The following is a 15,628-nucleotide window of genomic DNA, read 5'->3' on the forward strand; positions in this document are numbered from 1 at the left end:
AAACATTAATTATTCCTAGAACTTCTGCATGCTAGTAAGTCAGCAATCTTTGCAAGTGAAATGGCTCCATATCACACTGAATAGATATGAGATTATTGTTGTGGGTGTGCAAGGCTGGCCTTTAGAACCTTACTTCAACATTACCTTAATGCTGCTGGAGTTTGTCACACTTGCTAAAAAACATCATGTCACATATGCCTTTGATGTACTGATGTAATTTTAAAAGACTGCAGTCTGCAGCTTCACCTCTGAATTACTTGAAATCCAATTACAGTTATCTCTGGTCTCTCACTATTTTGTTGATGTTTTTGAATTAACGAAAGGAGTCAAGAAATAGATAGGAACAGGCACTTGTAATATATCAGTGTTCACCTTCACTTTAGTGCAACAATAGAAGCTTTTACCCTTTTTTACTCTAGTATACAAAAGACTGAATTGTTTTGCCAACATAAACCAGTCTATGAAACAGATGGGCTGCAAGTTAAAAAAAATTTGAAATAGCATCAGTCTTCCAAACCAAGAGAGATAAGTGAATTCTTTTAATAACTACCAGCAGGAGCATTATGAATTTCTGCAAAATCATTCACCTTTTTAATCCCATTTGAGAGAGAGAAGTTCTTGTAACAGTCAGTCATGTGAGTTTTAGAGTGCATCTGGCCCATAATTTATGTTTTCTGATTCCTGTTATTTAAATTCAGAGCATTATATCATGTAAATCTCACAAAGTGTCACCATTTGTTACATGGCCAAAAGTAGTCACAGAAGGAGGTACAATAACAGTGATTTATTGTGGGACGTTTTGATTTCTGCTGCAAATACGCATTAAAAATCTTCTGGAAATTAATCTGGGAAAAGATTTGACACGGTGTAAGAAATGGCTTGTCCTGCAGATTGTGTTGTGGAATGTAATTATAGTATGCAAGCACATTTAGGCAAACTTATTAAATGAATTAAGCATTAGCAACCTTATGCCTTCTGATAGCATGATTGCTGGGAATGTTTAATAGAATGATTTCAATAATTATAATTTTCAAAAATAATATTGCAATAAAGACCAAAAGAAGAAGGGTTTTAATGCCATCTGGAGGTATTTTGGAGAAATGAACACATTTATTTTTACTGATATTTAGCAATATGTAAAACATAAGCCATCCTCCACGGTGTTTTTTCTAGTTAGCATTTTGTTGATGAGGAATGTTCTTTTCTTCTTCATTGGATTAAAATCCTGTAAGATTTCTGAACCACGATAGTGGTATCTCTGAACCCAAAATATGGATTCAGAGGTACACTCCAATATGGTGATGGGTTGGATTTGAGACTACAAATTGGGTGATATAGTGTATCAGAATCTGCTTAGGTGTGAAAGGTTCCTTGCCTAATAAGAGATCTGGGTACCTTCTGAAACTGTGCTGCCTACTAGATACAGTATATTTCTAATTCCTTTAAATTATTACTATATTCTAAGGCTACCCCACAGCATACATTGGTTCCCAGAAAAATTTTTAGAGGCAGAAACAACTTGTTACTGTTGATAAATTACTGCATTCAGGAACCAGAAGCCCCTCTAGTTAGGGAAATTCCATAGAAATGCAAGCAGAAGAAAAAAAAAAAAGGACATGAGAAGAAGGGAGCCAACAAGTGTTGTGTCAAAAGAGAAGGAAGAAAGTTAGAGGGATACAGTTAAGAAGTTAGAAAAGGAATTGCAAACATCAAGTTTTTAGAAAGAGATGAAAAACTGGGAACAATAGGAGAGAAGAACAGAGATCAGAAACTGGAGACAAGTAAAAGCCATTAGCAAACTGAAGATGTACATGTTAGTCAATAGAGGGCTGGATCTGTGAGTGTCAGTGAAGGAAAGTAACACACACTGATATGTAGGCACATACTGACATCCCAGTTCTCTTTATGCTACCCTGCTGTTGGCCTTTACAAGGTTTCTTCTCTTTTCCACCATCTTCTAGGACCGCTTTTTATCCCTGGTATGTCAGGCAGTCACAAATACAGAATTCCTCTGCTTTTTTGGGGCTGCAGCAATCACACCTGTGCACACGATGCACAGCCAGGAGAACCTGCAGTGCACACCTGCACATGGAGGTGTGAGCCTGTGTGCCTGGTCTCTCTGCAGATGGATGTTCTCTTCCCTGATGCACCTGGAGAAGACCATGCCTGGGCAGGAGCTCCAGCAGTGCCCAGCTGGAAGCCTCAGGGTTGTGCAAGGGGCAGGAATGCTGCCCGGGGTCCCTGTGGGTAAAAAGGCTGTAGCCTCTTGCAACGTGTCACTCCTCTCAGAGTGTCAAAGGAGTCGTGTTGGCATCTTCTGGCAGGGGTGCTAAAAAGGAGCAACCCTGATGTAGGAGAGAGATGGCATATTCAGGCCTGACATGGAGAAACTGTGGATGCACCTCACTGTGAATCAGCATTTCCCTGTGAAACAGGAACAAACAGCAACCAAAAATCCTCCCCCAATGTCATGTTTGCCCAGAGAAAAACTACAGAAAAGATAGGGAGGATTAAATTGATGTGGTTTTTTTTCTTGAAAACATGTTTTTTATTTTCCTCAGGTATGTTACAAGCCTCACACTCTAGCCAATCTTACATGATTCAATGGCAGTTAATTCATCCTGGTGCAGATATACTACCTCCATCCAAACATTATTTATGCAGCTTCAAAGGACAGGTTGATTACCCTCCTGAATCAGGCAGTGAGGTGTTTGTGAACCAAGCATTAATATGACATCTCTCCTCAAGATAACCCTCGTGCCTTGCCCACTGGGCTCCAGGTCCTCAAAAACAAACATAACCCTGAGACCTGGAGCCCCAGAATAGAAGTGCTATCTGTAACCTCTGAGAGTACACAAACTGGGAGTGCAGAATGCATAGTGCTCTGTTCAGAGGCTTTGGGTACAGGAATCACTTGGAGCAGCATTATGCATAGGGGCTTCTGCTGTATGTCTGACTCTCTAGATAGACTCATTACTACATAGCTCTCCACTGATAATAATATTAGACATTAAAAAAATAGTAGGCATTAGATGATGCATATTAATTGATGCAGCATCCTAATGAGGCAGATGAATAAGGGCAGTTATTGCAATGCTAAGGATAACAGAGATGGATTTAAGAAAATAAGACTGATAGAAAAGCGGGAAAGAAATCTAAGCAGAGCTGTATCGTTTTGCACAATATTCCTATGGCTTTCACTGCCTTGGCATTCACAATAATCACCTGAGCTGGCACTAAAGAATTGCAATAAAAGGTGCAAACAATGCGGAAGTGTTAAGCTGTCTGGAGTCTTCCCCAGTTGATTCATGTTCCTTGTAATTGAATGCTTTTAAAGCCATGAGCATTCTGTATTTGAAGGGGTTTTGTTGTCATTGTACTCAAAATATATAGCCCTCTATGGGTCATATGGTTATAGCTTTACTGAGCATTTCCAAACTTTTAGGACTGATCAGAAATATCTAGTGATGTTTTGTTCTTTTGGTTTTGTGATCAGAGGATCAATTTTCAAGGGTCAGAAAACTTTCACAATTTTTTTTAAAAACATCTGATTTTTATTAAAATCCTTTCCCTCCCCGTGTTTTTACCACCAGAGTCTGGAGAACTGCATTAAGACATGGGTATGGATGAAGGAAGAGTGGTCTTTGGTTCTTTGATATTTGCAGTTACAGGATTTTAGTCTTTCTTTGACAGATCTATGTGTCCTTTCAGTAAGCCTCAGATTGTTGTAATTAAAACTTTTAATTTTATAATACTTCTGTGCAAGGCACAGTGATTCCAACCAGTGCATATGTTTCAGAGGACCTTGCAGGGCCATGGAAACTCCTCCCTGAGCCAGGGATCTGGGATCTTCCATCTTCCCACATGCAAAATATGACAATAATTTAAAAATGGCACAAATATACAAAGCGCCCAGCGTGACTCCTGCTCTTGGAATGACTTTCAATGTACTGTCTGTTGCAATGTTCTTCAGTACCTTTGTGTTTGTAAATGATTTCCAGTTCAGACTACCCAAGGTTAATCATGCCTGACTGTGATTCACTGCTCTGCATTTACCTCGACATTTCTAGTGCACTTACTTAATGATATCAGGGCTAGCAACTAGATACCTCAGTGCTGTCTCTTTATTAACCCTCCCACAATTGTTTTCATGCTGAGCTGCTCCAGATTTTTCCCTCCCTTTTTACAAGAGAATTAACTAAGATTGAGGGAGGCTTTTATAATTTATGGCAGTTGTGCAGGTTTTGTCCTTTGCTAATATTCTCTGAGAATCACAGCGATCACACTGTGTGTGTGTGTGTGTGTGTGTGTGTGTGTGTGTGTGTGTGTGTGCGTGTGTGTGTGTTGGCTTGTTTGCTTTTGCCAGGCAGAAATAGATGTTGGCTTTGCTCCCTCCCTGTACTGGTTCCCAGCATCACCTGCAGAATGGTTTGCTCAGGGCGATCTTCATTAATAGCACTAAAGTCAGCAGTTTCTGAGCTGCCCATTTACAGACATTAGTGCTACAGTTTCTCACCCATCCAACACCTGCTCATCTTTCTCACCACCCTTCAGGAAGGAAACATCATGTTGGAGCAACATCAGTGCTGTTCTTGCTTGATGTGACACATCTGTATTGGCACAAGCATCACATGTTGCAGTGCATCTTTCTTCCTCTCTTGTCTTGCCCCTTGTATCTTGGAAGTGGCTTACAGATTCAACAGCTGAAATCACCTGCTGGTTTCCCTCTTCTGCAGTGGGAAGACTGAGGTACAGGGGTTACAAAGTGCCTGCAGAGAACAGAGAGAACCTGTCTCAAATACAGGCGATCAGTTTGAGCAAGTGCTGCCAGCTCGCCATCCAGCTGTTAGCCCCCAGGGAGCTTGTCCTCTCACATCTGCCTGACCTGGGGTCTTGACCTCAAGTCTCTCAGGCAACAACTGCAACCTAATGGGACATTTGGAGCTGGAAGAGTAGCCTTAATCCTACCTCACTTCACTGGAAGCCCTGGTGCAAGTTATTTTAAGTTTACCTTGGGCTTTTCCCCAGCTAAAATAATTAGACCACCGTGAAGACTATCTCATTAATATTTGTACAAAGTGTTGGAAAATGTAATGTCCTGTAAAAAAGCTGAGGATTACTCACCCAGAACAGTAAAGGAAATGGGTAGTAGTTTAAGTTTTCAAAGACAGACGTGGGTAGTAAATGGTAAATGTCCTAAGGAGTGCCACATGTAGGGAGGAAGGGAGAGCAGAAGCTGCTGCCTTTCCCAGGTGCCTGCAGACCTGGTGATCAGTGGCAGCTCCTGCCCCATCACCATTCTCCCATCCTCTCCCCAGAGTTTCAGTCTTGGGACAAGGGTCACACAGTTTAAATTAGAAGGATTTGGCTTTAGTCTTGCTGAACTGGAGGGAGAGATGGCAATAGAGAAGGGACAAAGCATGCAAACTGTGGAGGAAAAAACCCTCCAGCAGTACATCTTCAATATCCTTCTCTTTGTTTGCCAAAAGGACCATGATGGATCAAATCAATTGAACCAGAAAATAGCTAACAGATGGGCCTGGAGGACAATGGAAGGGGTGAAATCCATGCTAGTGAGGAATCTGGTTCCAAAAAACAGGGCTGCACACACTTTTATGGGATATAATCCACTTTTCAGCTTTCTGATTAAGATACTGGGGCAACTTCCTAATCTCTCACAGCTCAGCTTGGGCATTTTAGATGGCAAGGACATCTGTAGCAGACACATCAGCCAGTGATGTGGTGAAAACTCTTTTAGTAACTCCACAGGCTCTATCCAGGGCTGTCCTGGAGCATATCAATCTCCTCATGAGCCACGGATTACCCTGCTTTGCTGAGAAGCACCACTTCCAAAGGATGGTAGCCAATGTGAAATAGCACCCTTTATGAAAATTTTTGATTTTTTTTTTTTGTTTCTAAAAGCTTTAATATGTCAATGGATTTTAATATATATCTGTGATGTTTCTGAGAGAAGTCATGCAGTCCATGAAAAAAAAAAAGAAAGAAAACAACCCCTCACTATGATGAATGAAGGCAGTGTTTTTCAGAGTGATGGAGGTCTTTAAAACTGCAGAAGTGAAAGTCTGGTGTTTATCCATGAACTAAGTCTCTGGCAGAAGAAGAAGGCTGGTTTCATTGCACTATTCCACCTGTTTACTTGAGCCTCAGCTTGCAGAGCTAACCCCTAACACTGCCAGATTCTCACTCTGCTCAGCCAGTCCAGCAAGGGCAGCTAAAATTTTAAAACCCCCTCCTCAGCTCTCAAATTTCCATGAAAAAGTTCCTCTTCTCTGCCCTCGTCTCTGAAATATTACCCTTAGTCCATGTACAGAGTGTTTCTCTGTGTGTTAAATATATAGACTGTTAAAAATGTAATTCTGCCTTAACTTCCCACTCCCAAAAATGAAGTGATTTCACCTGTGGGATGCATCAGAGTCAGTGTGGTATTGTCACAATGCTGATGTGAACTTTTCCTGCCAATTCCTAACCTTTTCTGAGCACAGATTTTTTGAGTTTACAGAGCACAATGCTGCTGATAGTTCACAAAAAAACCCTATTGTAAGTTGACACCAAGAAGTCTATTTTCTTCAAATGCTATAAAGACATTTTCTTGGAAGACATTTGCCCACACACATCTTGACTGAATCTGTCTTTAAGGTCTACAAAGTTAAGAAGAAAGAATAAATTTGTATTACTGGTCATCTTTTTGCCATGTAAAAGATATAGACACACAGTAGTCAAAGTTCATACAAGTAAAAATAATCTTTAAATAGCACCTAAAGTCGTAAAAAGATCTCAAAAATAAGATCTCCCTGAAAGAAGATGAGTTGGAGCTGATTTGTTGGGTTCAGAAAGAAAACATAGGGAAACCCAATCTGACCTTAATTGCAGCTGTGGTTTTCCTGGGACAAAATTGAGCTTCTGTTGATTTCGAGTCAGACCAAAAAAAGCATTATCTGAGATGTCAACAGAAACGGGGATAGGTGAATGCTAAATAAAAGTACTGCTGAAGTCTGGGGAAGTTTTGTTTGACTTAGATGGGATGAGATAGGGCTTTCACTGTCCTATTTTTAAATGCTATCCCTCTCTTTTACCAGATATAACAAACAGCTTGCATTAACCACCCCTATGGCTCAATGCAGAGTTTTATTTATAAAATACCCTTGATACAGGCCGTCTTGTGCAGCACCTTCAAATTTACTATCTACCTGTACTCTGCACACTGTAGGGAAAAATAACTAGTTGCAGGAAGCTGCCCTCATTTTGAGGCCACCCTTGGCTCAAAGCTGAAGGGGAAAGTGGTTTTATGCAAGAGAAACCTTCACTCCAAAACAACAGCTTTTGTCCCATTGGAAAACTTACTATTATGCAGGGCATTATTTTTAATTTTATAACGAGTCAAAAAATGCTTCTGTATCACCAGTGTTCATTGAATGCCATTTAGAGTAAAGCTGACCAACTTAACTGGAGAAAATATCATCATGCTTGAGGAAATGTTTTCCTGTATTACACTGAAAGCATGTTTTTCTCTTGGGGACTGTTTTCCTTGGACTTCTCCGTTTGTAAGGGACTAATTAGGAATTTTGTATGTGTTATGTATTAGCTTGGAATACAGTGGTTAAAGAGGGGCTGCCAGGAAAATCAGGAGATGCAGGTACCTGGGAAGAAGTCCGTTTCATTGGCAATACCTCCAAGAAGGCAGACACCACCGACCCCACGCGGTATTTTTTCTCTGAAGAAAATGACAAATGGAAGCTCAGTGTCTCGCACGTTGGAGTCGCGGTGTGCGTGGCGGTGGTTTTTGCTGGGCTAAAATTCCTGGTTGCCAGGGTAACACATTTTGGAAATTCTCTACCCTGGGCGAAAGCTGCTGCAACTTGAAACCCGCCGTAGCTGATGCTTGGCGGGGGCACAGCACTGCTGTGTGTGGGGGGCTGCTGGCTTTGCCCACGGGTTTGGGGCAGGGAAACAAAACAGAATGGGTGCAAAGGAAGAGAAGAGTGAAGACTTCCAGGATATCATAACCTGATTATTTTCTCCACACCATCTCAGCCAAAGATGGGGCGGGGGGGTTACCTCACCTCAGGGCTGACTCGCTGGGCGATGGGAAGAGGAGAGGTGTTTGTGTGCCTGGAGCGTGGGGAGAGGAGGAGGGTGAGAGGGGAGGAAAGAGAGATACAGGGTTCTGGCCACCTGCCAAGAAAAATAACTAACATTTTGCAAAAGAGAAATCCTAAGACTGAGGTCATAGTATGGAAAAAGTCTGTTTCACAGACTCTTGAGCCTGAATACAGGCCAAGTTTTTTAGGGGTTTTTTTTTCCCCTAAATGCAGGCATCCTATTAACATTTGAACACTAAAGCTCGTCCAGGAATGGAAAGATTTTGGTATCTGAAGTGCATTAGTTTTATACTTTATTAGTAGACAGATACAATTTTTTAATAACAAGAAAGTGAGATTCTGAATGAGAAGCTCCCTCATTTTGCTATTAACTTATTCTATGGCTATGAAGAACAAATTAAAGGAATCTAAAGAAGTGCCTGTTTCTCCCACAGAGTGACCAACTCGAAAAAAAGAGACATTTCAAGCTTGGTGGACAACTTTTTATTTGCCATGCAAAATACAAAAAGATACTGAAACCTGAAATGATGATGAATTTTCCTGTGTGGAAAAGTCTGACTGTTCAGCCATGAATAGCTATGATTTTTTTAAACCTTTATAGTGGCAGGCTGGCAGTTTCATGACAAATTACTTTTCATACCTAACTAAACAAATTATTGAAGTTCTTCTGCCTTAATCTTTGGATTTGGATTAAAAGTCAGAGTGTGGATATTTTTTAACTGGGAAATATAACCCTTTGGATTTGTTAGGATGTTATTGCAAGCAAGTTTTCTGGTCTTTGATTTGCTAAGCTACAACTGGAGTCTGCCTTCCTCAGGGTAAGAATATTTCCACATTATCATTTCACCTGTGGTATTATAAGAGGGAGAATATTATATCTCAGCGTGTATCTTGGCTTTGTGCATTCTGTTCTTTGTTTAGCATGCAGACAAGCTTCATCTCCCAAAAGAGATGTGGAATATATTTATCAGCAGTTTTAGAACTGATGATAGATTTGACAAGCAAGCAGGGTGACACACTGAAGCTATCAAAGCTGGAGATGAATCAGGACAAAGGTTTGGATGAGGTATATTGTTCCTGAGATTCAAAAGGATTATACTTACTGATCATTCCAAAATCAGGGCAACTGTACCACCGACTTACAAAGATAAAAGCTAAGTTTTTCCAAAGGAAAAAAAAAAAAAAACAACCACATGGTTTGATTGGCCCACAGACCTTTTATGGCAAAATAGTGCAATTACAGCTGGCATTTCTGCATGCTGATTTTTATTAGTTTTGTAAGATATTTTGTCAGGATTCATTTGTGCTGATTCCCCCTTTCATGGCATAAACTGTAAGCAATTGTCGGTAGACAGAAGGAGTCTCTTGACATATTTCTTCAGAGGCACACTCCAGGAGGTGTGATAAATCAGGTATACTAAATTAAAGCAGAACTGATCTGTTACCTGATAATCATGTGAACTTACTGTATATTTAATTATATTAGAATTTAGTGCAATTATGGGTAAAAATTCTGTACATTCACCATCAGCTTTCCTACTTTCAAAGCAAAGCAGACAAATCAGCACAAATAATATCTTTAAAGTATTTAACAGCATAATACAGAAAAAGAATGAGCAAATTACCCTTTTGCACCTGACTTGGTGACCAATTTTTGTGGCATTTAAGTGGGCAGAGAGGGGGCCTTCTGAAGTCCCCCAGGGAAGTGAGGCAGGCACCCAAATGTGTGACCTGTCTTGATGTAGTTCTGATGAAGGCCAAATATAGCAAAGAGAAAGGGAAAGGTCTGGGTCTGGGAACCCCAGAACATCACAGAACATACCCTCAAAAACAATTTGTCATTACTCTGGTCTATACTGGTTTTAAATTTTGGTCTTAAGAAACAATTCAGGTCCCTGCTCATGTAAAATCCATGTTTTCCTTATAACATACAAAAATGTGATATGAGGCACAACCTTTAATACTTGTAATAACTGTAAACAACGGCAATTTCTATACACTTCTATGGAAAAAAAAAAATGAAGCCTTTTGCCACAAACTGTTAAAAAAATGTGGGTTTTCCTCTGTCACATGGGAAGATTTTGATCTCATAAATAATTATAGAAAAGCATGATGCCTTTTAGCAGGACTTCTTTCAGCATTATTGTCTGAAAGACCAAGAATTCCTGTGAGTACCCAGATTTCTGCTTGTGCTGTGCTGCCCGTCTCCAGTTCAGTTAAAAAGCATTTCCCTGAGAGCAGCCTCAGTAAAGCAGGATGACTTGCACGTGTAGAAAAAAGGGCTTGCTACAAAGTGACTGCACATGGAATGAGCAGGGGGGGAAAAAAGAGGTGTTTGTCAGAGTGGAGGTCTGCTTCTCCTGCACATGCCTCCCAGCTGCCATCAGCACCCTGAGCGTTGTCCCGCAGCGCGGCAATCCCAGCACGGCGCCGCTGCGCGAGCAGTCCAGCTCCGAGGCCAGGAAACGCACGGACAACTTAGGACAGATGTCCTGTCCTCCCCTGAAGAGTTTTACTCTTGCAGGCTTTGTATTCAGGAGAAGGAAATCTCTCCCCGAGCCTTTTGCATGTATTTCCTTACTGCCTAGGAGTGGCTGGCTGATGGCACTCTTCAGCAGGCACGCTCTCGTGAGGAGCCCTGCTGCACCCACAGCAGCATCCTGTGACTGATGCTGAGCAGGCAGGAGTCAGGGAACAAATTGCCAGCTCTGAAGCCTGGGAGTCAATGGAATAAAGAGAGAAGGGGGAAGATCAGAGGTGTGGTAACAGAAGACTTGTCATCCAGGATTTTATTACTACATGTAACACGTAAGACTAAACAAATATAAAGACATACATAATACATAAACAGTGAGAGGTGGGCAGAAAGCTGGATGCTAAAGGTAAGATTTGTAGAAGGACCTATAATACTGATATTATTCCAAATTTGTATATATTTCCCTCAGACAAAAGTAGGTGGATCATCTCCAGGCCTTGTGAAAAAATTATATAAAGCAACAGCCCTCCTTTAAAAATTATTTTGATTTATCTTTATCTAACAGAAATGGCCAAGTATCTCTTTAGCATGATCCCATTTGGCTCAATGACATTGCAGAGCTATGAATTCAGTATGAGAAGAACAACTCTTTCTATGCACTGAAGAACATAAAAGCTTGAGTGCCTAGCTGCAAAGCAAATATCTCCTGCTCAAGCCGCTTATGTTTTTCTACTTGAGAGAAATTAAAATCTCATCTTATTTCTTTGCATGCTCTTGTCATCCACTCAGATTTTTATTCAAATAAATCTCTGGTTCTTTTCAAAGAATGTCTTCTGTATGAGTTGCATTAGCTTTAAAGACTCACCAAGAACAGCATGGTCCAGGCTGACACTCACTCTCCCATCAGAGAAGGAACTGTATGAATCTTATCCTACAATTCTGCAGCTCAGTTAATTAAGTATTTGATGTCCTAAGAAGCTGCTGCTTCCCAAAGCCAAGGTGAGGAAGCTGCCAGACCCCGTTTCCATCTTTGGCCACCAGACACAGTGACGTTCAGAGACTTTCCACCCATCACACCATATTACACAGCTCTTCCCCTCTCCCCAGCCCAGTGTTGATGAAATTAAGTAGCATGAAAAATTAACCCCACTGTTGTTGTCGTGCAGCTGGGTAATGTTTGGCCTCATTTGCTGCCGCAGGAGAATATGTGTTTGATGCTTTGGTAGTGTGGCACTGTGAATGGGGCAGAGGGGTACCCAGTAGAACAAACCCGGGGAACAGCCCCAAAACCTTACCCACTCTCCTGGTACCTGTGGGCACTTTAGGCTTAATGCAGAGTATGATTTCTGATTTCTCTTTCCCTGCCTTGTTACTTGCTGTCCATCCTTTGCCATCCACCCCTTCTACTTTTTTTCCCTTCATTTTCTTCCTTGCTGCAACCTCTCTGCTGTTTTCCTGCCATCACATGCCTGCTTGTGTCAGGATTCATCACCTGCAGCCTCATTTCTTCTTGTTTTTCACCTGTGTAGGCCCTCCTGTTTTCTATTTCTTCCTTACAAAACATGTCTCCATGTCTCCTGAAAAACAGAAAAGAAATAAAGAGATGTATGTAACAAGGGATACAAAAAGTGCACCCACAGTAGCTCAGGTTTCTGGATTAGTGCATATCATCATTTGCCGCCTCTGTTCCTTGATTTTTCCATCATGTCATCTCTGTTTAATGGTAAAGACTAACTTTTAACTCTTTTGTCAGGTGCTAGGTATTGCCCCAATCTTCCTTTAGGGCACATAGTTTTTCATTACTTCTCTTTCAAGAATCACACAAGAAAAAGAAAATAAAGAGAGAGAGAGAGAGAGATTAATATGGAGAAAAGTTTTACTTAGCTACAAAATGTTTTCCTTTTATAACTTCAGGCATGATTGACAGATAGGTTTATTTAATCAAATTGCCTTTTCTGACAGTGTATTATTTAATGAGGGAGTTCTCTTTTTTTGATTGCATAGGAAGTGTGGAAGCATCTGAGAATTTCTGATGTGCTATTTACTTATCCATTATATTGGGAATCAGTGTAATTTCAATGTCAGCAGTGGAATTAATAACCATAACTGTTATCTGTCACAGAATGATCTATTTGGGGATTTTCTCAGCAAACCAGGATATATCCCCTATCCTTACACCACAGAAGGGAGTTTTAAAAAAATAAGTGAAATTTGAACATGTTTTTGTTTTGATTATCCTTTCCAAGCTAATGGTAAAGGAACGTATTTTTGGGCTTTAATTCAGCATGGAGTCACTGATACGAAATCCTTTAGCAACATAAATTATCCCTACTTTTTTCCCACCATTTATTTCATTCTGTTTCTCAAAAACCTCTGTCAAGGATGGCTCCCCATTGAAGTGCACCCTCTCTTCCCAAAAACAAAAACCAAAAAAAAACCCCTCCCACCAACAAAAGAAAATAAAACAAAAAATCCCTGACACTCTAATTTCCAGAGATTAGGGGAAAAAAAATCCCTTTTTGGCAGTAGTGTGAATTTGGGCTGACTTTGTTTTGGTTTTGGTGTTGTACTTCACCGTGTGAGAGCAGGGGAGTGTTTGAGCAGACAAATGGAATTACATGAGGGAGGCAGACAGGGCCCAAATCTGGTTCCACTCTCTTGAGGTTATGTGCAGCCTCACATAAGTAAATAACTGATAAATGAATAAAACCTTTCAACTGATACACTTGATAAGTACCAAGACTTTTTATATTACTCCAAAGTAAAGGCAGTAACTATTAAATTAATTGCTTTTTAAATAAAACACATAAGAGAAATTTTTAAATCCTTCATTGTTCCTAAAAGTGTTTTAGTGCCTCATTAATTCTTGATTAGCCTGGTTGTTAAGAGGCCGTTATTATGTGGTAATAAGGTGTAGGAAATTACCTGTAGGACTATAGTCATGTCACACAGACCTGCTATAGTTAGCACCTCATCAGGTGCTCAGACCAAGTGCCAATGGTGTAAATCAGGGGTGCCCTGCCTGGTGGTGGGGCTCACGGTGCTGGTCCTGTGTGATGGGCTGTGAGCTGAGAGGAGGTGAGTCCTCTGGATTGAGAAATCCTGACAAAATATGATCCTCTCAGCAGCCTCCTGTCCCTCAAGGGCTTGCCAGTCTTGCCTTTGGCAGAACAGGAAAACTGCTATAAAACAGTGGAATAAAATTATTTTGCAATTACACTCATTTAAGTAATTTAAAATATGCCTGAAGCTAGTGCAGATGAAAGTTCACTCTTTGATATATGATTTGTTAGGTAGAGTCAGAGGAGATTTGGTGCCAGTCCAAGAGAATATCCCCAAACTAATGACTTCTTCAGGTCATTAATATTTCTTTTAAACACACAACCCCTCTCAAAGCCTGCTACAAACATTGGTAAAGCTAATCATTATTACCCTTTTGCAAATAGGAAAATGAGCCTTGGGGGCTATTTTATTGTGATTTGATGCAACATTAATCAGCATTCTATGGAAAACAAATATTTCTATGTCCTAGTCTGCATCTGTTTATTTTTCAGTGTGTAATATTGGGGATTTTTTCCCTAAATCTCTTTGAGGTTGGTGATCTAATGCTCACAGTACACAGCTCCTATTCATTACCAGTCCGGGGGGGTAATGTGATACAGCAGCATCACCATCTTTGAAGAGCACTGAAGATGCTCCAGCTAAAACCACAAAATGAATTCTCACTGGTATCTTCCTCCTTATTCCTTCCTTGGGTTCAGCCTTTGCACAGCAGATGAAGCACAGTGTCCTCAGAGGAGGCAGAGCAGCTCAGGGCTGCCAGGAGTGATGCCCTGCAGGGTGTGCCAGTGCCTGCTCCCTGACCCCTTCCTGCTCTTGGGTGTCAGAGGGCACTCACACCTCGGGAGTGGTGTCGGAGCAAAGATGTAAAAGGCTCATTTTGTGCCTGAACCCCCAAAAAATGGGGCTGTGACCTGGTTGCTGTCCTAAATAACCTTGTTTGTTGTTAAATAGCTAGACACTCATTTTTATGTGCTTTCACCCGGGTCCTCAACACTTTTAAGCCCCTGGTGTGGTTCCTTGGGGCATGTGTGACAGTGTCCCTCACCCCTGAGTGCCATCCCAGAACTCCTCAGGGACTGACCCTGAGCCACAAGCAGCTGGGGAAGGGCCCCTCCCATGTCTCCATTTCACACTTGGTCAGCCTCAGAGCTGGGGCTGTGGGACAAAGTCTCCATACCTGAGGCATCACTGGCAGCAGAGCCATCCCCATCAGCCAGTCAGGGGCCATCACCCCAGCTGCAGTGACATCCCACACACAGCCCCATGGTCCCAGGCAGGGCTGCAGAAGGCATCTACCTTCTGCTCCTTCATGCATCTGCTGAAATGTATTTTATTATCACATGATAATAATTAACAGGCCAATTGTCATAGCTGTTACAAGGATGGGCGAAAACTCCACCAAAAAAACAAGTATTTAAAGGGCACTTCTGAGTGAAGTTTCAGATCTCATAAAAAACTAGAAGAAGCAATTACAGCCCAAACCAAAGACTTTTAGGAGTTAATATCTGCATGAGTGTAGCAGTAAAGAACATCAATAGTTAACAGTCCCAGCATGATAAAAGTTTATTTAATCCTAATCTAAACAAGCAATATAACAAATCCTTGTAAGGAATGAATGATCTCTCACATGTAGCTTAAAATAATCAAATTTTGATTTAAAATACCAAAATAGGTCAAATGTTATGGGTTTTTCTGGAAGAAATTGAAATCGTCCAGTCCAATTTTATTTTTGATTTGCAACATTTTGCAGATGAATAAATGCATTCTTTACATAAAACCTGCTTGCTCTGTCTCAGGTAGGAATGCCTGTTTGCCAGAGAATTAGGGGCCCTGGGGTGTTGACATATTCTATTCCAGTAGCTCTGCTGTGCTCTGATAGAAGAGAGATTGTTATATGGGGGAAGATACAGTTTCAGCACCTCTTCACCTCCCCACCTTGGCTTTGGCTTTCTTTCACTTAAAATTTCCC

General features: G+C 41.0%; 1 protein-coding gene across 3 annotated transcripts in view; it reads left to right on the forward strand.

Annotated features, from left to right (window-relative positions):
• AFF3 (ALF transcription elongation factor 3) overlaps nt 1–15,628 on the forward strand; it is a 323,171-nt gene that overhangs the window by 198,402 nt on the left and 109,141 nt on the right. The window lies entirely within an intron of this gene.

This window comes from Passer domesticus, chromosome 2 (assembly GCF_036417665.1).
Source record: "Passer domesticus isolate bPasDom1 chromosome 2, bPasDom1.hap1, whole genome shotgun sequence".
Lineage (NCBI taxonomy): Eukaryota > Metazoa > Chordata > Aves > Passeriformes > Passeridae > Passer > Passer domesticus.